Here is a 24,765-nt window from a genome sequence, read left to right on the forward strand (position 1 = left end):
TGTTACCGTCGGCTAGGTGCAGGCTCCTGCTGTCCTCTCTGTGCAGGGGTTGCTACCGTCGGCTAGGTGCAGGCTCCTGCTGTCCTCTCTGTGCAGGGGTTGTTACCGTCGGCTAGGTGCAGGCTCCTGCTGTCCTCTCTGTGCAGGGGTTGCTACCGTCGGCTAGGTGCAGGCTCCTGCTGTCCTCTCTGTGCAGGGGTTGTTACCGTCGGCTAGGTGCAGGCTCCTGCTGTCCTCTCTGTGCAGGGGTTGCTACCGTCGGCTAGGTGCAGGCTCCTGCTGTCCTCTCTGTGCAGGGGTTGTTACCGTCGGCTAGGTGCAGGCTCCTGCTGTCCTCTCTGTGCAGGGGTTGTTACCGTGGGCTAGGTGCAGGCTCCTGCTGTCCTCTCTGTGCAGGGGTTGTTACCGTCCTCAGGTTATTTGGCTCATTTACAAATAGAAATTGACAAGAGGCCATTGTGGTACTTAGACAACACTTACTGGGGCCTTACGCTTGGGCACAAGAGAGACTGCACAGTGGGAAGAGGTTCTGCCAACTGGCTCTAAGAAGGGAGCTGGGTGGAGGATGGCCCAAGTGCTTGGGCCCTGCACCCGCATGGGGGACCAGGAGAAGCACCTGGCTCCTGGCTTCGGATCAGCGCGGTGCGCCGGCCACAACACGCCAGCTGCGGCGACCATTGGAAGGTGAACCAACGGCAAAGGAAGATCTTTCTCTCTGTCTCTCTCTCTCTCTCTCTCTCACTATCCACACTCTGCCTGTCAAAAAAAAAAAAAAAAACAAAAACAAAAAAAAAACCGGGAGCTGGGCAAGGGTTTCTCTTGGCAGGGGAGAAGTGGTGGTTCTCCTCTGCACACCACACTTGGGTTTGCAGCTGGCTCCCTGCTCTTTTTGAGTCCTGCTTTCTTGTACATTACCTGCTCAAAATGTCAGTGTTGCTGGCAGTTCCCACCCTAAGGAGGTTGTGTATCAGTTACATTGGGCTATTTTAATAGAGCAGGAGGGGGTCTTTAGCATTTAGGGTCTGGATGCTTCATGTTCCTGACTGGTTTGGAATCGGAGATGATGGATAGATACAGGTCGGGTCAGGTCAGGAGGTGAATACTGGACACTGGGGGTGGGTGGACATGGAGCTTGAATTTACATTTTTTTAGATGTATTTATTTGAAAGGCGGAGAGGCGGAGAGGGAGAATCTTCCACCTGCTGGTTCACTCCCCAGATGGCTGCAATGGTCAGAATTGGGCCGACCTGAAGCCAGGAGCCAGGAACTTTCTCCAGATCTCCCACGCAGGTGCAGGGGCCCATGGACTTGGGCCATCTTCCACTGCTTTCCCAGGCCATAGCAGAGAGCTGGATCAGAAGTGGAGCAGCCGAGGGCTGGCACCACGGCTCAACAGGCTAATCCTCTGCCTTGCAGCGCCGGCACACCGGGTTCTAGTCCCGGTCGGGGCGCCGGATTCTGTCCTGGTTGCCCCTCTTCCAGGCCAGTTCTCTGCTGTGGCCCGGGAAGGCAGTGGAGGATGGCCCAAGTACTTGGGCCCTGCATCCCATGGGAGACCAGGAGAAGCACCTGGCTCCTGCCTTCGGATCAGAGCGGTGCGCCGGCCGCAGTGCGCCAGCCTTGGAGGGTGAACCAACGGCAAAGGAGGACCTTTCTCTCTGTCTCTCTCTCTCACTGTCCACTCTGCCTGTCACAAACACAAAAAACAAAAACAGAAGTGGAGCAGCCGGGACTGGAACCAGTATCCATATGGGATGCCAGCTCTGCAAGTGGCAGCTTTACCTGCTACACCACAGCGTTGGCCCCTAAGCTCACATTTGTGAGGCCCATTTCAATCCTGTGAAAAGATCAGGCCAGGTGTCTCCTGGATAGGGAATCACTGATGTGCACATAGAATACTTTGAAACCAGGGAGACTAAACTGGTGTCTTTTCTGAGGTTGTTTATACTTTGCTGGTCACCTAAGTATATCCCTGCTGCATAACTAGCAGAACCCTGGGAAGTAGGGGGAGGAATGTGTGGTGGGAAGTCCACATCAAGTCCAGGTGCAGCTCTTCAATCTCATTGTTATCAATAAATAGTGCTGACAAGCTAGGTCACACTGTCCTGAAGTTCTTTGGACACATGGTTACTTAGAGACACTATTAATCAATATGTTTCATGCTTTGACCAGGACTCAGTGTAAAGCAGCTGCTTTAAGCAAATAATTGCAGCTAATTAGTGCAAACCTGCTATGATTAACCCTTGCAGCACAGGAGCAAAACAAATTCCAAAAAGCCAAAACCACACAAACTGCAGTTTTGTACCATAATTCAATGAATAAGTATGATTAATAAAAAATAATAAATTTAAATTAAATGGCCATAGTTTTTTACCTCTTTAATTTTTATTTATTTGAGAGGCAGAGACACACAAAGAGACAAGGAGAGAGCTACCATCTGCTGGTTCACTCCCCAGATGCTTGCAATGGCTGGACTGGACTGGGCTGAAGCTGGGAGCTGGGAGCTGAATCCACCTGTTCTCTGTGGATGCCAGGGACCCAAATTATTGAGCCATCACCCCTGCCCCCAGGGTCTATATTAGCAGGAAGCTGGAGGCCCAACCAGGTATAGAACTGAGGTACTCTGATGTTGGATACAGGCATCTTAACCAGCAGGCTGAATGTCTATCCCAAGGCACTGTTTTTCAAAATACAAGTCTGATGAAAATGAGTAAAAACATTAACGTCTAGTATCAGTAAGGATCTGGGGTAAGTAGGCCTCTTTCCTGCTCCTGGGAACATACATTTGTAGAACCTTTTTCAGCTACATCTTGGTCATCTTTATGAAAATCCTTCCAAAGGTACATTCTCTCTGCCCAGAAATGACATGTTTGGCATTTCATCTGAGGAAATAACTGCAGATAGGGGTCGACAAGGATGCTCACTGTTGCAGCTGGGCGGATAAGAGTGACATGTTGGTAACCACGCACAATGCCTGGCAATATGGACACTGCTTGAGTAAGTGATACCTATAGGCAAGTGTTCAAAATAATTTTGTAGAGATCTCTTTCATAGCAAACCCTGTTATTTGCATGTCTGATATTCTTTGTTCTATGCTGACAGAATCAAAATATCACTCAAAACAGCAATGTTTGCTACTCCAGTCTCAAACTTATGATAATATTGATCTGACTGTGTTGTCCAGTTGAAGTCAATGAGGTGTATAAAGAAGTCTACTGGGTTTTTTTTGGGGGGAGGGGACTTCTAAAATATAACTATTTTTAAGGATTTATTTATTTACTATTTGAAAGGCAGAGTTAGAGAGGCAGAGGCAGAGAGAGAAACAGAGAGAGAGAGAGAAAATCTTCCATCTGTTGGTTCACTCCCCAAATGACCACAACGGCTGGAGCTGTGCGGATCTGAAACCAGAAGCCAGGAGCCTCCTATGGGTCCCACACACAAGTTCCAGCGCCCAAGGATTTGGGCCATCTTCTGTTGCTTCCCCAGGCCATAGCAGAGAGCTGGATTGGAAATGGAGCAGGCAGGACTCGAACTGACGCCCATATGGGATGCTGACACTGCAGGTGGCAGCTTTACCCACAGTGCTGGCCCCATAACTATATTGGTCTCATAACTATTTTTGTATTGGAGGGGCATTGGGGAGGAAGTAAGAAAAAAGCAGCTCTTAATACTGGGCCCTATTCAGTGGCAGCTTCTTGTTCCATAGGGTTAAGGAAGACTTTGAGGACATTAAAGTTGTCTGGAAAAATCCAAGTGTAGTTGCTTTGCATGTAGTGATGGGTAGAAGGGATGAAGTGAAGGGTGAAGGCCCCTCACACCCTCCATCTTGCCTCAGACTATGTCCTGGAGCCCTGGGGGTGGGGAAAACACCTCTGTCATTCCTGCTTCTTGGGATTATTGATGCCTACACAGTGACAGAAACTGACAAGCAAGGAGAGTCACATGCCCAGCACGGTGGCAAAGATGGCGAGCTGCACGTCTGTGATCATCCTGACCCACCCGGCTTGGATCCTACACACCTCTGCACAAGATAGGGGTACTGAGGGTTTTTGAGAAAGTATTTTTGCTTTCCTAATAAAAGGGACAGATATTGTTGATGTTAGCCACCTACTACAGATCTTAGGTTAGATGACAAAAATTAGTTGTCAGATTTTCTGTTATTTGGAGCCCCAAGTGTTCCTGGCTGTGGGGGATTTTGATGTGCTTTCCCAGGTATTCCTTCAAGACTCCAAGGTACCTGGAGTTCCACAGGGTGATAGCCCTCTTCTGTCACCAAACTCCCGGAGTGACACTTGGTTGTATTTGACTGTCTTGTCCAATGTCAAACCCATTCCTTCCAGGGGCAGCCCATGGCAAACCACACAGGATTGTAAAGGCCCAGGTATCTTTGTTCAATTTAGGACCATTGTGCAGGTCTTCTCGGCTCCAGAGCTGGAGCCCTTGTGGTGACTGTACCACTGCCCAACTTCCTTTCTGCATAATCCCCCCTTTCCCTCTGCACTGTGGGTATTGATCTCAAGAGCATTCCTGAAAAAAACTTTGTACACACAAACTTCTGTTTCAATTTCTTTTCTGGGGAAAGCTGACCACAACACCACTAACACATTTATTCATGGAGAAAGATGCTCAAAATATGTAACTGAATGACACAACAGTCTAACTTATAAAGAAGTATTCATATGGTGTTTCCTTAATATATATCTGCATAGCAAAAATTTCTGCAAAGGAATACACGAATGTCTTAACAGCAGGACTTGTATTCCACCAACATGCTGTACTAAGATGTACAGAGAAACTGCTTCTAATTCAGAACACATTAATGCCCCCCCCGCAAAGTTTAATATTGTTATATGTAGGGCAGTGCTGAGGAAGTAAGGGAACTCCCAGGAGGGCAAAAATGATAGGAAGGCAAACATCCATGAGAGCTAGAAATCCTATTTACATTGGAGCTATCTACTGATTCCTACCAGACTAGGGCAAGGTTTTAATGAACCATTCCTGTGGGAGACAGGAGACAGAGCCCAGAGCCTGAGCAGTATGTGAGGTCAGCCTGGAGACCCTTGTGTGAAGGCCAGAGAGCTAAAGAGCACCACCATCCAGAAGCCCAGCTGAAATAAAGCCCATTTTGCAGATGGAGCTGGTGGAAGTAAACAGTTCTAAGCCTGAATCACTGTGGCCCAAAATGAACCCTATGCCAAAAACTGGCTTCATATTGGTCCTTGGAGGTAAGCATTTGACTCAGATTGAACTCCTAGCTATTGACTTCGGCCTGGCAGAGTCCTGGTTGTGGGTGGGATCTCCCTCTCCCTCTGCTTCCCCTTTTCCCGTGCCCCCTCCCCCCTCCCTCTCTCGCCCCTTCTGCCTTTCATGGAAGTAAAGAGGGAAAGGAAGGAAGAAGGAAGAGGTCCTTGGAACTGCCTGCAAAAAACTCCCAGAAGAGAACAAAACATTTTCTTTTGAGACATACACTTTCTAGATTTCAAAGAATGCTATAAATTTATAAAATCAGAATAAAATGAAATCACTAAACCCATGAGGAAACAAACCATCATTAGTGACAGTTGGAAGAAACATCAAACTTCAGAATCACACACACACACAACTATAGATGGTGAATTTTCAGATACCGAATATGAAATAATGATTTTATTGTACATGAAGAATTAAAAATAGAAATGATAGCATTGAAGGCACAAGAGACTTTGAAAACTGACCAGGGAAGATCTGTAAGAAGATCAAACAGAAGTTTAAACACTTTATTTTATTTTTTAAAAAAGATTTATTTATTTATTTGAAAGGCAGAGCCACAGAGAGGCAGAGAAAGAGAGAGAGAGAGGTCTTCCATTTGCTGGTTCACTCCCCAGGTGGCCACAATGACCAGTACTGTGCTGATCCGAAGCCAGGAGCCTGGAGCTTCTTCCCAGGTGGATCTCCCACGTGGATGCAGGGGCCCAAGGACTTGGGCTGTTTTCTGCTGCTTTCCCAGGCCATAGCAAAGAACTTGATGGGAAGTGGAGCAGTTGGGACTTGAACTGGTGCCCATGTGGGATGCTGGCACTGAAGGCAGCGACTTTACCAGCTACACCACAGCGCCGACCCCTAAACACTTTAAAAACTTATAATTTAGGGACTAGCACTGTGGTGCAGTGTGTTAAAGCCCAGGCCTGCAGCGCCGGCATCCCATATGGGCTCTGGTTTGAGTCCCGACTGCTCCTCTTCTGATCAGCTCTCTGCTGTGGCCTGGGAAAGCAGTAGAAGATGGCCCAAGTCCTTGGGCCCCTGCACCCATGTGGGAGGCCCAGAAGAATCTCTTGGCTCCTGGCTTTGGATTGGTTCAGCTCTGGTTGTTTCCGCCATTTGTGGAGTGAACCAGCAGATGGAAGACCTGTGTGTGTGTGTGTGTGTGTGTGTCTATGTCTCTGTAATTCTGTCAAATAAATAAAATACATCTTTTAAAAAAAACTTATAATTTAAATTAGAAAATAAAATGTTATAACAGCAAATAGAACTACGGAGAGGCCGGCGCCGCGGCTCACTAGGCTAATCCTCCGCCTTGCGGCGCCGGCACACCGGGTTCTAGTCCCGGTCGGGGCACCGATCCTGTCCCGGTTGCCCCTCTTCCAGGCCAGCTCTTTGCTGTGGCCAGGGAGTGCAGTGGAGGATGGCCCAAGTCCTTGGGCCCTACACCCCATGGGAGACCAGGAGAAGCACCTGGCTCCTGCCATCGGATCAGCGCGGTGCGCAGGCCGCAGCGCGCCTACCGCGGCGGCCATTGGAGGGTGAACCAACGGCAAAAGGAAGACCTTTCTCTCTGTCTCTCTCTCACTGTCCACTCTGCCTGTTTAAAAAAAAAAAAGAACTACGGAGAAAATTAGAAATAAAACTAAACAAAATATCAATATAGGACAAAAAGAATGATAGAAACCATTAGAGATTAAGAGAAATGAAGCATAGTGTGACAAGGTCCGTTATATGTTTCAACTGGAGTTCTAGAAGGAAGAAAGATAACAGAGGAAAAAGCAATGTAAAAAGAGATAAGGTTTCACAAATCATGAAAGATATCAGTCTTCCTATGCAGAAACCCAGGAAATCCCAAGCAAGATAATGAAAAATAAACTCACACTTAGACACAGAGTGATAAAACTTCAGAATACCAAAGGCAAGCAGAAGACCTTCCAATAATGGTAACTGGAAGAACTGTCAACCTAGAATTATATACCCAGCAAATAAACTTTTATGAATCAGGGTATAATAAAAATATTTTCATCCATAAGCAAACATCATTTAAAAGAACTTTTAAAAATGATGATGTATTTATTTTTTTAAAGATTTTATTTATTTGAGAGGTAGAGTTATAGACAGTGAGAGGGAGAGATAGAGAGAAATGTCTTCCCTCCATTTGTTCACTCCCCAGATGGCTGCAACGGCCGGAGCTGTGCCAATCCGAAGCCAGGAGCCAGAAAACTCCTCCGAGTCTCCCACATGGGTGCAGGGGCCCTAGGACCTGGGCCATCCTCCACTGCTTTCCCAGGCCACAGCAGAGAGCTGGATTGGAAGAGGAGCAGCCGGGACTAGAACCGGCGCCCACATGGGATGCTGGTGCCGCAGGTGGAGGATTAACCCACTGTGTCACAGTGCCGGCCCCCAAAAATGATTATGTATTTATTTATTTGAAAGAGAGGGAGAGAGAGAGAGAGAGAGAAAATCTTCTATCTGCTGGTTTATTCTCCAAATGGCTGCAATGGCCAGGCTTGGGCCAGGCCAAAGCCAGGAGCCAGGGACTCCATCTGGGTCTCTCACGTGGGTGCAGGGTCCCAAGCATTTGGGTCATCTTCTGCTGGTTTCCCAGTCCATTAGCAGGTAGCTAGATCAGAAGTGGAGTAGGTGGGACTTGAACCAGTGCTCATGTGGGATGTCTCATGTGGAGGCTTAACCTGCTGCACAATAATTCCCGTCCCTAAAAGAACTTTTAAAAAATATATTGCATGCCGGCGCCGTGGCTCACTAGGCTAATCCTCCGCCTGCGGCGCCGGCACACCAGGTTCTCGTCCCAGTCGAGGTGCCAGGTTCTGTCCTGGTTGCCCCTCTTGCAGGCCAGCTTTCTGCTGTGGCCCGGGAGTGCAGTGGAGGATGAACCAGGTCCTTGGGCCCTGCACCCGCATGGAGACCAGGAGAAGCACCTGGCTCCTGGCTTCGGATCAGCGCGATGCGCCGGCCGCGGCGGCCATTGGAGGGTGAACCAACGGCAAAGGAAGACCTTTCTCTCTGTCTCTCTCTCTCTCTCTCTCACTGTCCACTCTGCCTGTCAAAAGAAAATATATATTGCAGAAGAATAAAAATAATTCTAGAAGGAATCCCTGAGACATAGGAAGGAACATTGATCAGTATTCAACATTATACTAGAAATCCCAGCTGGTAAAGTAAGTCAAGAAAGTGAAATAAAGGAATGCAAACCAGAAAAGAAGAAATAAAACAATTTCTATTGACAACCAGTCTATGTAGAAAACCAATAGTCTCTCTGGGACTCGAACCCAACAGCCGCGGTGGTGTTGAGGCCCAGGAATAATCGGGTTGCCATTTATGAGCTCCTCTTTAAGGGGGGGGGGATGATGGTAGCCAAAAAGGATGTCATGAAGGCCATGCAGTTGCTCAAGTCTTGAGGCTGCATGAAGGAACAGTTCGCCTGGAGACACTTTTCCTGGCACCTTGGGCATCCAGAATCTCTGGGATTATCTCCACTCGCCCCTGGAGATCTTGCCTGCCACCCTGCACTGCAGCTGACCTGAGACCGGCAGACCTCAGTCCAAAGGCTGGAGGTGGAGTGGCCTGCGAGACTCAGGAGAAGGGAAGCCTACAGAGATACTTACAAAGTGCTGGGTCCCCTGGTGCTGACAAGAAAGCTGAGGCTGGGGCTGGGTCAGCAATTGAATTCCAGAGTAGAGGCGGAATTGGTCGTGGATGTGGTCAGCCACCCCAGTTAAGTTGGAGGGGATTATTTTGTGTTAAATAAACTTGTAGCAGGCCGGCGCCGCAGCTCAGTAGGCTAATCCTCCGCCTTGCGGCGCCGGCACACCGGGTTCTAGTCCCGGTCGGGGCACCGATTCTGTCCCGGTTGCCCCTCTTCCAGGCCAGCTCTCTGCTGTGGCCAGGGAGTGCAGTGGAGGATGGCCCAAGTCCTTGGGCCCTACACCCCATGGGAGACCAGGAGAAGCACCTGGCTCCTGGCTTCGGATCAGCGCAATGAGCCAGCTGCAGCGGCCATTGGAGGGTGAACCAACGGCAAAAAGGAAGACCTTTCTCTCTGTCTCTCTCTCTCACTATCCACTCTGCCTGTCAAAAAATAAAAAAATAAAAAAATAAATAAAAAAAAATAAACTTGTAGCCAGCAAAATGTAAGAACAACAACAAAACCAACAACAAACCAATAGTCTACAAAAAAAGGTAGCAGAATAAGTGGGTTTATTAAGGACACAGGCCAGTGTGCAAAAATAAATTGTATTTCTGTATACTAGCAATAAACAATTGGCAACTGAAATTTTCTTTTCTTTTTTTAAAGATTTATTTATTCATTTGAGAGGCAGAGTTACACAGAGAGAAGGATAAACAGAGAGATCTTCCATCTGCTGGTTCATTCCCCAAATGGTTGCAACAACCAGGGCTGGGCCAGGCCAAGGGTACGACCTAGGAGCTTCCTCTGGGGCTCCTATGTGAAAGCAGGAGCCCATGGACTTGGGCCATTTTCCACTGCTTTCACAGGCACAGTAGCAGGGACCTGGATCAGAAGTAGAGTAGCCAGGATTCAGACTGCTGCCCATGTGGGATGCTGGTGCTACAGGCCATAACTTTAACCTGCTAAGCCACAGAGCCAGCCCTGGAAATTGAAATTTTCAAAGACTACCATTCACAATAGCAGCAGAAACACAGCAGCTTAGGCATAATTCTTACAAAAATACGTTCAATGTCAGTGTATTAAAAATTACAGAACATCAGTGAACAAAAATAAAAGATGATCAAAGAGCTGACATTTGGGACAGAAGTTAAGACACTGCTTAGGACATTCTAATCCCATATTGGAATCTCAGGATTTAAGTCTTAGCTCTGCATTCCAGGTTAAAGCCGATGCACACCCTGGGAGGCAGCAGTTATTGCTTCAGGCAGCTGGATCCCTGCCACATGGGAGATCCAGAATGAGTTCATATTGGGGCTCCAATTGTTGTAAGCATCTGGGAAGTAAACCAGCAGACAGGAGATTTCTATCTGTCTGTCTCTCTGCCTTTTAAATAAAATAAGCAAATAAGATGACCTAAATCAATAATTGCATATTGTGCTACTAAATTGAAATACTCATTTTTTTGAGCAAAGATTTGTTTATTTGACAGAGAAAAAAAGAGAGAAATATATTTTCCATATGCTGGTTCACTCCCCAAATCCCGCAGCAGCCAGGGCTTTGAAGCGTGGCCTATCTGGGTCTCCCACGTGGATGGCAGGGACCCAAGCATTTAGGCCATCATCTGTTGGCTCCTGGGGACATCATTAGGGAATGGATCAGAAGCAGAGGAGCGGGGACTCAAACCAGGCATTCCAAGATGAGATAATGGCATCCCCAGTGACAGTTTAACCCTCTGTACCACAAAACTTGCACCCCCCCCCCCTTTTTTTCCTAAATTCATTGTTAAGAGATCTGTGCCAAGTAGCCTTTAAGATGGCCTCCAGTGATCTCTGCCTTCTGGTACTGATGCCCTTGTGTAATTCCACAGTGTGATATTGGCAAAAGGATAGACTCATAGATCCATGGAATAGAACAGAGTATCTAGCATTAGGCCTACACATACAAGGTTGATTGATTTTTCAAAAAAATGCAAAGTCAGTTTGTAAAAAGATAGTTTTTTAAGATTTATTTGAAATTCAGAGTTACACAAAGAGAGAAGGAGAGGCAGAGAGAGAGAAAGAGAGAGAGAGAGAGAGAGGTCTTCCATCCGATGGTTCACTCCCCAATTGCCTGCAATGGCTTGAGCCGAGCTGATCCAAAGCCAGGAGCCAGGAACTTCTTCCAGGTCTCCCACGTGGGTGCAGGGGCCCAAGGACTTGGGCCATCTTCTACTGGTTTCCTAGGCATAGCAGAGAGCTGGATCAGAAGTGGAGCAGCCAGAACTTGAACCGGCACCATATGGGATGCTGGCACTGTAGGCGGTGGCTTTACCTGCTACACCACAGTGCTGGCCCCAAAAAGATCCTTTTTACAGAATGTTGTGGGAGCTACTGAACAAACAAAAAAAAGTTCATCAAATGTTCCATATCATGTACAAAAATAAACTAAAAATGGATCATGGAACTAAATACAAAGCCTAAAACAGTAAGACTTCTGGAAGAAAACAGAAGGAAATCTGTATGACTTGGGTTAGACAAAGACTTTTCATTTCTTTTTTCAAAAAATTTTTTTAGTGAGGTGACTGTTGTAGTGCAGCAGGTTAAGCCACCACTTAGACATCAGCATCCCATGACAAATTGCTGATTTGACTCCAGGCCACTTTGCTTCCTGCTAATGCATCCTTGGAAGCAGCAGATGATGGCTCAAATGCTTGTAACACTGCCGCTCATGTGGGAGACTTGGATGGAATTACAAGATCCTGGTTTTGCCTGGCTCAGCCCTGGCTGTTGTGGCATTTGGGGAGTGAAGCAGAGAATGGAAGAGCTCTGTCTCTCCACCTCTCACTCTGTCTTTGAGAGAGAGAGAGAGCTCACCGATCTGCTGCTTTATGCCCCAAATACCTACAACAGTTGGGAGCTGGGCCTGGATCATGCCAAAGCCAATAGCTGGGAACTCAATCTGAGTCTTCCACATGGGTAGCAGGAACTCAAGCACTTGGGCCATCATCTGCTGCCTCCCAGGCATATTAGCAGGAAGTTGGATCAGAAGAGGAGCCAGGTCTCAATTTTAGGCACTCCATTATAGGATGTGGGCATCCCAAGCTTACCTGCTGTGCCATAGTGCCTGTCCCAAGACTTTTTATTTCTTTTAAGATTTATTTATGGAAAGGCAGAGTTACAGAGAGGGTGAGGGAGAGGTAGCGGTAGCAGTAGCGGTAGTGAGAGAGAGAGGTCTTCCATCCGCTGGTTAACTCCCCAAATGGCCATAAAGACCAGAGCTGGGCTGATCCGAAGCCAGGAGCCAAGAGCTTCTTCCAGGTCTCCCACGTGGGTGCAGGGGCCCAAGGACTTGGGCAATCTTATACTGCTTTCCCAGGCCATAGGAGAGAGCTAGATTGGAAGTGGAGCAGCTGAGTCTCAAGCCGGCACCCATATGGGATGCCAGCACTGCACATAGCAGCTTTACTCACTACACCACAGTGCCAGCCCCCAAAGACTTTTTATTTCTAACATTAAAAGGATAATCCAAAAAAATTAAGTTGGATCCATCTAAGTTAAGAACTTCTTTTTGAAAGATGCTGGTAAGAAAAGGAAACAAGGCCGGTGCCGCGGCTCACTTGGCTAATCCTCCGCCTGTGGTGCCAGCACCCCGGGTTCTAGTCCTGGTTGGGGCACCGGTTCTGTCCCAGTTGCTCCTCTTCCAGTCCAGCTCTCTGCTGTGGCCTGGGAAGGCAGTGGAGGATGGCCCAAGTGCTTGGGCCCTGCACCCACCTTGGAGACCATGGGGAAGCACCTGGCTCCTGGCTTCGGATCAGCGCAGTGCGCCAGCCATGGCGGCCATTTGGGGGGTGAACCAACGGACAAAGGAAGACCTTTCTCACTGTCCACTCTGCCTGTCAAAAAAAAAAAAAAAAAAAAAGGAAACAAAACAGACCAGATTGTGAGAAGAATATTTATAATATCTGATAAAGAAATTGTAAGTAGAATACATACAGAATTCTCAAAAATTGTTAATAAGAGCACAAACAACCCAAATAAAAATACATAAAATATTTGAACACTTTACCAAAGAAAATACACAAATGGAAATACAACATATAAAAAGATGCTTAACATTAGTAGTCATTAAGGAAATGCATATTAAACCATAGTGAGATATCATTTCATACCTATTAGGTTGGCTAAAGTGACAAAGATAGACAATATCAAGAGAAATGACAGTCTATGTTCAAAAAAGACTGGGGCCAACGCTGTGGCATAGTGGGTTAAAGCCCCTGCCTGGGGTGCCGGCGTCCCATGTTGGGCCAGTTCTAGTCCCGGCTGCTCCTCTTCTGATCCAGCTCTCTGCTATGGCCTGGGAAATCAGTAGAAGATGGCCCATGTTCTTGGGCCCCTGCACCTGTGTGGGAGACCTGGAAGAAGTTCTAGGTTCCTGGCTTCGGATCTGCCCAGCTCTGGCTGTTATGGCCATCTGGGGAGTGACCCAGCGAATGGAAGACCTTTCTCTCTGTCTCTGCCTCTCTCTGTAACTCTTTCAAATAAATAAAAATAAATCTTTAAAAAAAGACTGTATATAAATGTTCAAGGTAGTTTTAGTACTCAAGACTGGAAACAACCCAAATGTCCATCAGCAGGTGAAGGGCTAAACAAATTGAGATATATTGAAATGGAATGCTACTCAGATGAACTATTGATACATTTAACAATATAGACAAATCTCAAAATAATTATGGGGTGACTGAAAGAGCCAGATAAAGAAGCACATGCTATTTGAATCCACTTACATAGAACCCTAGAAAACACAAAGTAATTTATATTGATGGAAGGTAGATGAGTGCTGGCTTGGAGATGGGGCCTGGGGAAGGCAGAAGGAAGAGACTAAAGGGGTGGGAAGCAAATGAAGGAGGTGTGGAGGATATGTACACTCTCTTGTTTGTGACGGTGGCTGCATGAGTATATAAACCTTTAAACTTAGGCATCCATCTTCTATATAAACAATTTAGTGAATGTCAATTATGCCTCAATAAATCAGTTAAATTAAAAAAATTAATGAAAAAATAATCACTGTATATTATGAACATTTTCCCCAGCCCAATTTTTCTTTGTTTCTTTTGCTCTTTTTTCAAAAACGAGCTCTCCATTTCATTGATCTTTTGTATTTTTTTATTTTAATTTTGTTTATTCTCTAATTTTAATTATTTCTTGCCTCATACTAATTTTGGGTTTGGTTTGTTGTTGTTTTTCTGGGTCCTTGAGATGCATTGATCGCTCATTTGTTTGGTACCTTTCCAATTTCTTGATGTTGGCATCAGTTGCTATAAACTTCCATCTTAACACTGCTTTAGCTATATCCCATAAGTTTTTTTTAAAGGTTTATTTATTTATTTGTCTGTAACGGCAAAGGGAGAGACATACAGAGAGATCTTCCATCCATTGGTTCACTCCCCAAATGGTCAGAACAGCTGGAGCTGGGCCTATTGAAAGCCAGGAACCAGGAGCTTCTTCTGGGCCTCGCACGTGGATTCAGGGGCCCAAGCATTTGGGCTATCTTCCACAACTCTCCCAGGCCAATAGCTGGGAGCTGGATTGGAAGAGGAGCAGCCAGGACTCGATCCAGTGCCTATGTGGGATGCCAGCACCAGAGGCAGTAGCTAAACCTATTATACTACAGTGCCAGCTCCATATATCATATGTTTTTTTTTTTTTTTTACAGGCAGAGTGGACAGTGAGAGAGAGAGAGAGAGACAGAGAGAAAGGTCTTCCTTTGCCGTTGGTTCACCCTCCAATGGCCACCACGGCCGGTGCGCTGCGGCCGGCGCATCACGCTGATCCATAGCCAGGAGCTAGGTGCTTCTCCTGGTCTCCCATGCGGGTGCAGGGCCCAAGCACTTGGGCCATCCTCCACTGCACTCCCAGGCCATAGCAGAGAGCTGGCCTGGAAGAGGAGCAACCAGGACAGAATCCGGCACCCCGACCGGGACTAGAACCCGGTGTGCTGGCGCCGCAGGCAGAGGATTAGCCTAGTGAGCCGCAGCACCTTCACTGTGGTGTGGAGCCACTGCGGCCGGCCGCGGTGGCCATTGGGGGGTGAACCAACGGAAAAGGAAGACCTTTCTCTCTCTCTCTCTCTCTCTCTCTCTCTCTCTCTCTCCCTCCCTCTCCCTCTCCACTCTACCTGTCCAAAAAAAAAAAAAAAAAAAAGAGAGAGAAAATAATGTGTATTTTGCAATTGTGGGATGGAAAGTTCCATAGATATCAGGTCCATTTGGTCTATAGTGTAGATTAGTTCTGTTTCTTTGTTGATTTTCCTTCTAGTTGATCTGGCCATTGATAAAAGTGGGATGTTGAAGTCCCCCATTACTATTGTATTGGAGTCTATGTCTCCCTTTAGATCCATTAGCATTTATTTTAGTCAGGTGCACTAGCATTGGGTGCATATACATTTATTATAGAGTCATCTTCTTGTTGAATTGAACTCTTAATAGTTACACAGTACCCTTCTTCATCTCTTTAACAGTTTTTGTGTTAAAGTCTATTTTGTTGATATTAAGGTGGCTATACCTTCTTGTTTCTGCTTTCCATTAGGATGGAATATATTTTTCATCCTTTCACTTTCAGTCTGTGTGTATCTTTGTTGGCAAGATGTGTTTCTTATAGGCAGCAAATAGATGGGTCTTGTTTTTTAATCCATTTGGCCAATCTCTGTCTTTTCATTGGAGAGTTTAGGCTATTTACATTCAAGGTGACTATTGATAAGTAATGACTTGGCCTTGCCATTTTCCTGTAAAAATTCCTATTGTTTGCTTTGGATTTCTTTTGTACTTTTACTGGGAGATTTTCTGCCTTCACATTCTGTCATAGTGATGACTATCTTTCTGTGTTTCTGTGTGCAGAACATCCTTAAGCATCATTTGTAAGGCTGGGCGAGTGGTGACAAATTCTTTCCATTTCTGTTTGTTATGGAAGGTCTTTATTTCACCTTCATTCATGAATGAGAGCTTTGCGGGGTACAGTATTCTGGGTTGACAGTTTTTTCTTTTAAGACTTGGACTATAGCAGGGTGGCACTGTGGTGTGGTAGGTTAAGCCTCTGCCTGCAGTGCTGACATCCTAGGTGGTCCTTCCTGTTCCACTTCTGATCCAGCTCTCTGCTAATGGCCTGGGAAGGCAGTGGAAGATGGGCCAAGTGCTTGGGCCCTTCTACCTGTGTGGGAGACCCATAACTGCTACTCATTTCAAAATAGGAGCTTCTTCCTGCAGATTTCTGGTGCACACAAGAGCCACTGCAGCTGCTACTGATTTCAAAATGGCACCTTCTTGTCCACTGCCGGGTGTGTGCACCCAAGGTGCTACAGCCACTACTGGTGTCAAGATGGTGCCTTGTCCCCTCCAGTTGCTTGGCATGTGCACAGGAGCCACTACAGCTGCTACTGATGACAGAATGGCGCATTGCTGGGCACTGTTGTAGGGGAATGGCAAGAGAGAAATGTGGCCGTCTTTATTGCTGGGTCATGCGGGTACTCTGTCTCCCTCATGGTTCCAAGCTGGACTCAAAGACAGTATAATCCACCATGCTCTCCCTCCAGCTAGATCACCAGTGGCACGGGCTACTGTAGTCTGCTCGTACCTGACTCTCAAGATGGCACTTCCTCTGGCTCTTGGCTGTGGGGGTCATGTGTTGTATGTCTGCTCGTTACTGCGCAACCGCACCTTCCCTGCTGATCCACGGTGTCCCTCTTCCTTCTGTAGAATTCCCACTGCAGATGTTTCTCCAACTCTCCCCGGGAAGGCACTTCCTCCATTTTTTTTGCTACTGTTTTCCCCTAACCTAGAGCAGTATGTCCTTTCCCTATTCCGCCATCTTGGTATTCTGACCCTGGCCCAAATTTGTAAAAGATTATAACCGTAGTCATGCTTGACTGGGCACCCACCATTGATCAGTTATCAGAAACAGACAGGGGCCCAAGGACTAAATTGGCTTCCTCCTCTTTGAAAACCGTCTTTCGCCTTTTAATTAGCAGAATTAAACATCTTCAGTCAATACGTTGCAATGTAGATTGCTTTTGTAAAGACAAGAAGGAAATAAATGAAAGATAACAAATATAAAACTAAGGAACTTCTGTCATACTGCTTTATCCATTATCATTGTTAATCTCTCATTTCAATCTGAACAAAATTACTATCAATCACTAATTTTATTGGTGTGGAGCTACAAGTCTGGAAACAAATGATAAAAAAATGAGGTTCTGTCAGAAAAGAAATGTGGCTCAATAATTCAGGACCTGTCCTACTATTCTTCAGTTCAAAGGCAGACGTTTCAGCAGTGATTTCCCTTTCTGAAAAGATACCTGGAAGCAGTAATAATGCCATCTGAGAATGAATCAGGATGAGTCAGGCTCTATGGATGAGAACCACTGGCAAGAAATTAATCCGACAAAAGCAACAGTTAAATATATGTAAATGTTCATGAAATGATTATGACAACAAGAGCAATTTTGAAAAAAAGGTAAGATATATAATGAAAGCCCAGTTCATCGAAATACTGAGATAACTGCCATGCTGGGCATGGAGGTAGAAGTGGGTTATTTTTACTTCTGATAATTAATTTATTTGTTATTTATTTTTAAAAGGTTAATTTCTTTTTTCACGCGCATGTGTGTGTTTTTTTAAAGATTTATTTATTTATTTGAAAGTCAGTTACACAGAGAGAGGAGAGGCAGAGAGAGAGAGAGAGAAAGAGAGGTCTTCCATCCACTGGTTCACTCCCCAATTGGCTGAGAGCTGTGCTAATTGAAGCTAGGATCCAGGAGCTTCTTCCGGATCTCCCACATGAGTGCGGGGGCCCAAGGACTTGGGCCATTCTCTACTGCTTTCCCAGGTCATAGCAGAGAGCTGGATTAGAAGAGGAGCAGCCGGGACTCGTACCAGTGCCCATATGGGATGCCGGCACTGCAGGTGGCAGCTTTACCAGTTACACCACAGCACCAGCCCCTACTTCTCATAATTACTTTAAGTAGCACATAGTTTCAAATATGGAATCAAAATTAGAAATTAAATTAAGAAAAGCATTAGTGATGTAAAAATAATAAACAAATCTTACAATCTATTAGAGGAAAAATAGAGAACAATGAAAACTGGACCACCTTAGCAGAAGTCAAAAAAGGAAGAAGAAATGAAGAATCATTTACACACAATGGTTTGGATGATACTTGGGACACTTGCATCTCATATTGGAGTTCCTGGTTTGAATCCCAGCTCCTCTTCTGCCCCAACTTCCTGCTAATGCACACTCTGGGAGTCAACAGATGTTGGCTCCAGTACTTGGGTCCCTGCCATTCGTGTAGAAGACCCAAATGGAGATCTAGGCTCTAGGTTTTGGCCTAGGCCAGCCCTGGCTGTGCTGGGCATTTGGGGAGTGAATCAACAAATGAAAGATCTCTCTCTCTCTCCCTCCCTCCCTCCCCCTCTACCTTTCAACTACAAATTAAAATAAAAAATAAAATTTATAAACATGAAAATTCTGGCAAAAAGAAAGCAGTGTAGAAATTTTAATAACAGGCAAAGTAGAATTCAAAGGAGCAAACATTTGACAAGACAAAGATGGATATTTTGTAATTTTATAATGTATAATTCATGGGCCTTTATGTACCCTTAATCATAGCAAAATACAGATGGTGGAGCAGATAGAAACACAAAGGTTGAGCAGTAGAAAAAGCAGAAAATGTTCTGTCCTGTGAATGTTTCCATTCCAAAGGACAGAACCAGCTCTTCTTCTTTGTGCTTCAAGACTGCTCTGTTAAGGCTTTTTTAAAGGATGGGTAATTTACATTTTGACAGAAATTTATTCACATCAAAGTGCTTACCATCCTAGGAGTTTATATTTTAAAATATATGATTTCTAATTGTCGGTTAAAGATTCTTTCTCTAATTAAAGAACTTTTCTCACAGGGCAAAGATACAGCTTGTCCAGCAAGTACACCTACCTGCTTTAGTCTTCTTAGGGTGCCACGTGAGGCAAGATCAAATAGGATAGGAGAGTACACAGGCCAGGCCCATTTTCCTCTTCATTCCACTCTGGTTCCTTTGCAGCAATAATAATGAGGTCCTCTGATGTGTTGGAAAAACCTGGTAGAGGAGAAGTAACTGTTCTCAGTCAGGCTGAAACTAGTTTTATTGCATCCAAGCACTTGCTATTGTCACCTGGAAAATGACAACAGCCAAAAATCCAAAAGTAGTACCTACTGTGCCCTGTCCCTCTCCTGTTAGAATCTCATAAAGTCAGGATTTTAAAAAATTTACTTTGAAATAACTGTGGACTTACAGGAAGTTGCAAAAATAGTCCAAAATGTCCCATGTACCCTTCTCTGGCTTCCTCCACAGTTGATTCCTTGTGTAGCTGTAATATAATAGCAAAAGCAAGAGAATGACATTGGTAAGTTACTATTACGTATACTACAGACATTTTAGTCTTTAGTGTTTTTAACTTGCATTCAGTTCTGTGTTTCTGTATGAGTGTACAGTTTTATGCGATTTTATCGCATGTGTAGGCTGCTGTACCAGCCACCTCACCCAAGCTATAGAGTTGTTCCGACACCACCAAGGAAGTCCTTCACACTCTTTCTCTGTATTTGTACCCAGTCCTCATCCTCTTCCTCACAGCCTTGTTGCCTAGCAACTACTAATTTGCTCTCTACCTCTATAGTTTTGTTATTTCAAGCATATTATATAGATGGAATCATACGGTATATAACCTTTTGAGATTGACTTTTTTTTTTTTCTTAAAAATAATGCCCTTGAGTTCCATACAGGTTTTTGCAAGTATAAACAGTTTATTTCTTTTTACTGCTAAATAGCATATTTCTCATTGTTTGGGTATACCAGAGTTTGTTCAACCGTTCACTCACTGAAGGTCATTTAGGTTGTCTGTGGTATCTTGCTATTATGAATAGAGCTGCTATAAATATAGTGTACATAGTTTTTCTGGACATAAGTTTTCATTTCTCCAGGATAAATGTCCACCAGTGAGATTATTCAGTTGTATGCTTAGTGCATGCTTAGTTTAGCAAGAAATTGCTATTTTTCAGAGTGGCTGTATGGTTTTCCATTCCTAGCAGCAATGTATGAGTAATAGATCCAGTGTCTCCTCATGCTCACTAGCATGTGGTATTATTACTAATTTTTATTTTAACTATTCTGATAGGTGAATGATGATAATTCATGGTGATTTTAATTTGGCTAATAATAATGACTATATTTAAAATGTTTTTATTTTTCTGGAAGAGAGAGAGAGAAACAGAGAGAAATCTGCCGGTTTACTCCCTAAATGCCCACGGTAGCCAGGGTGGAGCCATACCAAAACCAGGAGCCAGAAACTCAGTCTGGATCTCTCATATGGGTAGCAGGGACCCTTGAGTCATCACCTGCTGCCTCCCGGGGTGCACATTAGCGGGAAGCTGGAATGGAGAGTGGAGTCAGGACTCGAACCGAAGTGCTCTGATACAGGATGCAGGCAACTCAAGCAACAGCTTAACCCACTGCACCAAACGCCTGCCCCTAAATGTCTTTTTATGCACTTGTTTATCGTCTGTGTATTTTCTTTCCTTTGAAATATCTATTGTACATTTTCTAACTGGGTCTTTATATTTTTGCTGCTGAGTTTTGACAGTTCTTTAAACATTCAAAATATAAATCCTTTGTTAGACACGTGGTTTGCAAATATTTTCTCCCAGCATGTAGCTTGTGTTTTTATTTTCATAACAAGGTATTTCACTTTGCAAAAGTTAATTTTTTATGAAGTCTAATTAATTATGTTTTATGGACTATACTTTCTGCATTATGTCTAAGTGCTCTGCCTTGAGACCAGCATTATGGCTCAGTGGGCTGAGCCACCGCTTGCAATACAGGCAACCCATAAGAGAGTGCTGGTTCAGGTCCTGACTGCTGGAAGTAGCAGTAGAAGTAGCTGGCAGAAGAAGATGGCCCAAGTTCTGGGGCCTCTGCCATCGACATGGGAGACCTGGATGGAGTTCCAAGCTCCTGGCTTTGGCCTGGCCCAGCCTTGGCTGTTGTGGCCAAATGGGGAGTGAAATAGTGGATGAAAGATTTCTCTCTCTTTGTCTCTCTCTCTCTGTCACTCTGACTTTCAAATAAATCAATCTGGGGAAAAAAGAACTCTGCCTACTCTAGTTCCTGATCATTTACTATTATGTTTTCATCTAAACGTCCTGTAATATTTTACATTGAAATCTATGGTCTACTTTAAACTAATTTTTGTACATAGTTCAAGTTAATTTTTTGGTGTCTTATGTTGGGGGGTTGCCTCTGGTTATCTAGTCAGTCAAGCACCATTTGTTGAAAGCATTGTTTATTCTTCACCCATCTAATTTCTTTTGCACTTTTGTCAAAATCTAATTAGTGGCCGGCGCCGCGGCTCACTTGGCTAATCTTCCACCTGCAGCGCCGGCACCCCGGGTTCTAATCCCGGTCGGGGCACCGGATTCTGTCCCGGTTGTTCCTCTTCCAGTCCAGCTCTCTGCTGTGGCCCGGGAAGGCAGTGGAGGATGGCCCAGGTTCTTAGGCCCTGCACCCACATGGGAGACCAGGGGGAAGCACCTGGCTCCTGGCTTCGGATCAGTGCGGTGCGCCGGCCGCAGCGGCCATTTGGGGAGGGTGAACCAATGGAAGGAAGACCTTTCTGTCTGTCTGTCTCTCTCACTGTCTAACTCTGCCTGTCAAAAAAAAATCTATCTAGCATATTTGTATCTGTTTCTGTGTTCTGTTTTATTAATAAATATGTCTCTACCAATGCCACATTGTCTTGGGTACTGTAGCTGTATAGTATGCTGACATTAGATAGAGGGGTTATTCCCATTTTGTTTCTGTTTTTCAAAATTGTCTTAGTTATTCTGGTTCCTTGCCTTTCCATATAATTTCTGGAATAATCTTATATGTACAAAAAAGTCTTGCTGAGATTTTGATAGGAATTGGATTAAACTTACACATCAGCTTGGGGGAGAATTGACATCTTACTATCTGCCAATTCAAGAACACAGCACGTCTCTCCAGCTAGTTGAATCTTCTTTGATTTCTTTCATCAGCATTTAAAAGGTGTCAAGGAGCCGGCTTTGTTGCATAGAAGGTGAAGCTACTACCTGTGACACCAGTGTTCTATATGGGTGCTGGTTTGTGTTCCTGCTGTTCCACTTCCTCTCCATCTCTCTGCTGATGGCCTGGGAAAAGTGGTAGAAGAGGGCCCGAGTATGTGAACCCCTGCCTCCTGGCTCCTGGCTTCGGCCTGGCCGTTGTGGCCATCTGGGGGGTGAACCAATGGATGGAAGATTCTCTCTCTCTCTTTCTCTCTCTCTCTCTCCCTCCCCCGTCTCTGTCTGTCTGTCTGTCTCTCTGTGTAGCTCTTTCAAATAGATAAATAAATCTTAAAAATTTTTTTAGAGGCCAGCACTGTGGCACAGTAGGCTAAACCTCTGTCTGCAGCACTGGCATCCCATATGAATGCTGGTTCATGTCCCGGCTGCTCCTCTTCTGATCCAGCTCTCTGCTGTGGCCTGGGAAAGCAGTAGAAGATGGTCCAAGTCCTTGGGCCCCTGAGCCCCCATGGGAAACCCAGAGGAAGCTCCTGGATCCTGACTTTGGATTGGCCCAGCTCTACCTGTTGTGGCCACTTGGGGAGTGAACTAGCTGATGGAAGACCTTTTTCTCTGTTTGTATTTCTACCTCTCAAATAAATAAATAAATAAAAATCTTAAAAAAAATTTTTTTGGTATCTATATCCTGTGTATGTTTATTGTTTGTTAGATTTATAACTACACATCTGTTATTTTTTTTGAACTTTTATTTACTAAATATAAATTTCCAAAGTACAGCTTATGGATTACAATGGCTTCCCCCCCACCATAACTTCCCTCCCACCCACAACCCTCCCCTTCCATTCACATCAAGATTCATTTTCAATTCTCTTTATATACAGAAGATCAGTTTAGTACATATTAAGTAATGATTTCAACAGTTTGCCCTCACATAGCAACACCAAGTGAAAAATACTGACGGAGTACTAGTTATAGCATTAAATCACAATGTACAGCTCATTAAGAACAGAGATCCTTGCCGGCGCCGCGGCTCAACAGGCTAATCCTCCGCCTAGCGGCGCCGGCACACCGGGTTCTAGTCCCGGTGGGGGCACCGATCCTGTCCCGGTTGCCCCTCTTCCAGGCCAGCTCTCTGCTGTGGCCAGGGAGTGCAGTGGAGGATGGCCCAGGTACTTGGGCCCTGCACCCCATGGGAGACCAGGATAAACACCTGGCTCCTGCCATCGGATCAGCGCGGTGCGCCGGCCGCAGCGCGCTACCGCGGCGGCCATTGGAGGGTGAACCAACGGCAAAAGGAAGACCTTTCTCTCTGTCTCTGTCTCTCACTGTCCACTCTGCCTGTCAAAAAAAAAAAAAAAAAAAAAAAGAACAGAGATCCTACATGATATTTTTTTTAAGAATTGATTAATTTTCTATGCAATTTCCAATTTAACACCAAGGTTTTTTTTCATTTTCAATTATCTTTATATACAGAAGATCGATTCACTATATACTAAGTAAAGATTTCATCAGTTTGCACCCACACAGAAACACAAAGTGTAAAAATACTGTTTTAGTACTAGTTATAGCATTACTTCACATTGGACAACACATTAAGGACAGATCCCACATGAGACGTAAGTACACAGTGACTCCTGTTGTTGATTTAACAATTTGACACTCTTGTTTATGGCGTCAGTAATCTCCCTAGGCTCTAGTCATGAGTTGCCGAGGCTATGGAAGCCTTTAGGGTTTGTCGACTTCGATCTTATTCCGACAGGGTCATAGTCAAAGTGGAAGTTCTCTCCTCCCTTCAGAGAAAGGTACCTCCTTCTTTGATGGCCCTGTTCTGCATCTGTTATTTTTAATAGCTATTTTATTTATTTTTTCTGATACTTAATTTTTTCCATGTTAATGCACTATTTTAAAATAAACCTTTATTTATTTTTAAATATTTATTTATTTGAAAGGCAGAATTACAGAGAGGCAGAGGCAGAGGCAGAGGCAGAGAGAGAGAGATCTTCCATCCACTGGTTCACTCCCCAAATGGCCACAATGGCCAAATGGCTACAGTGGCTGGAGCTGGGCTGATTCAAGCCAGGAGCCTGGAGCTGCTTCTGGGTCTCCCATGTGGGTGCAAGGACTCAAGGACTTGGGCTATCTTCTTTGCTTTCCCAGGCCATAGCAGAGAGCTGGATCGATAGTGGAACAACCAGAACTCAAACCGGTGCCCATATGGGATGCCCGCCCTGCAGACGGCAGATTTACCCACTATGCCACAGTGCTAGCCCCAGCTATAGGTTTTTGATTTAAGTAGATGTGATTTATCAGGTTGAGGCACTTCCTCTGTGTTTCTAATTTGCTGAGAGTGCATATCATGAGTGGGTAATTAGGTTTTGTCAAATGCTTTTTTCTGTATCAACTGTATTATCATGTGATTGTTCTACTCTCGCCTGTTGATATGGTTGAGTACATTTACTTTTTAAAATATTGAGCTGTTATATCCTGGAATAAACCCCAATTAATTATGGTATATAATTCTTTTTATATATTGCTGAATTTTATTTTGCTAATTTTTTGAGAAATTTTAAGTTCATGAATGATATTGTTTTTTAGTTTTCTTTTTTGCACTGTTTTTGTCTGGTTTTAGAATTATGGTAATGTTCCCATAAAATGAATTGGGAAATATTCTCTCCTGTTCAGCTTTCTGGAACAGTTTCTATAGAGCAGGTGCTAAAACGCATAGAATTTTAAAGCTGAAAGATACCCTAGAAATCACCAGTGCTGACTGGAACCTTGATCCGACTATAGGCCCA

At 44.9% G+C, this 24,765-nt stretch overlaps 2 pseudogenes; one reads left to right on the forward strand and one right to left on the reverse strand.

The window, feature by feature from the left end:
• Positions 1-3,875: 3,875 nt before the first annotated feature.
• LOC133753816 (dolichyl-diphosphooligosaccharide--protein glycosyltransferase subunit 4-like) lies at positions 3,876-3,989 on the reverse strand (annotated as a pseudogene).
• A 1,142-nt stretch (positions 3,990-5,131) lies between these two features.
• LOC133752871 (small ribosomal subunit protein eS10-like) lies at positions 5,132-9,010 on the forward strand (annotated as a pseudogene).
• The last annotated feature ends 15,755 nt before the right edge of the window (positions 9,011-24,765 follow it).

Source organism: Lepus europaeus, chromosome X, assembly GCF_033115175.1.
Source record: "Lepus europaeus isolate LE1 chromosome X, mLepTim1.pri, whole genome shotgun sequence".
Taxonomy (NCBI): Eukaryota; Metazoa; Chordata; class Mammalia; order Lagomorpha; family Leporidae; genus Lepus; species Lepus europaeus.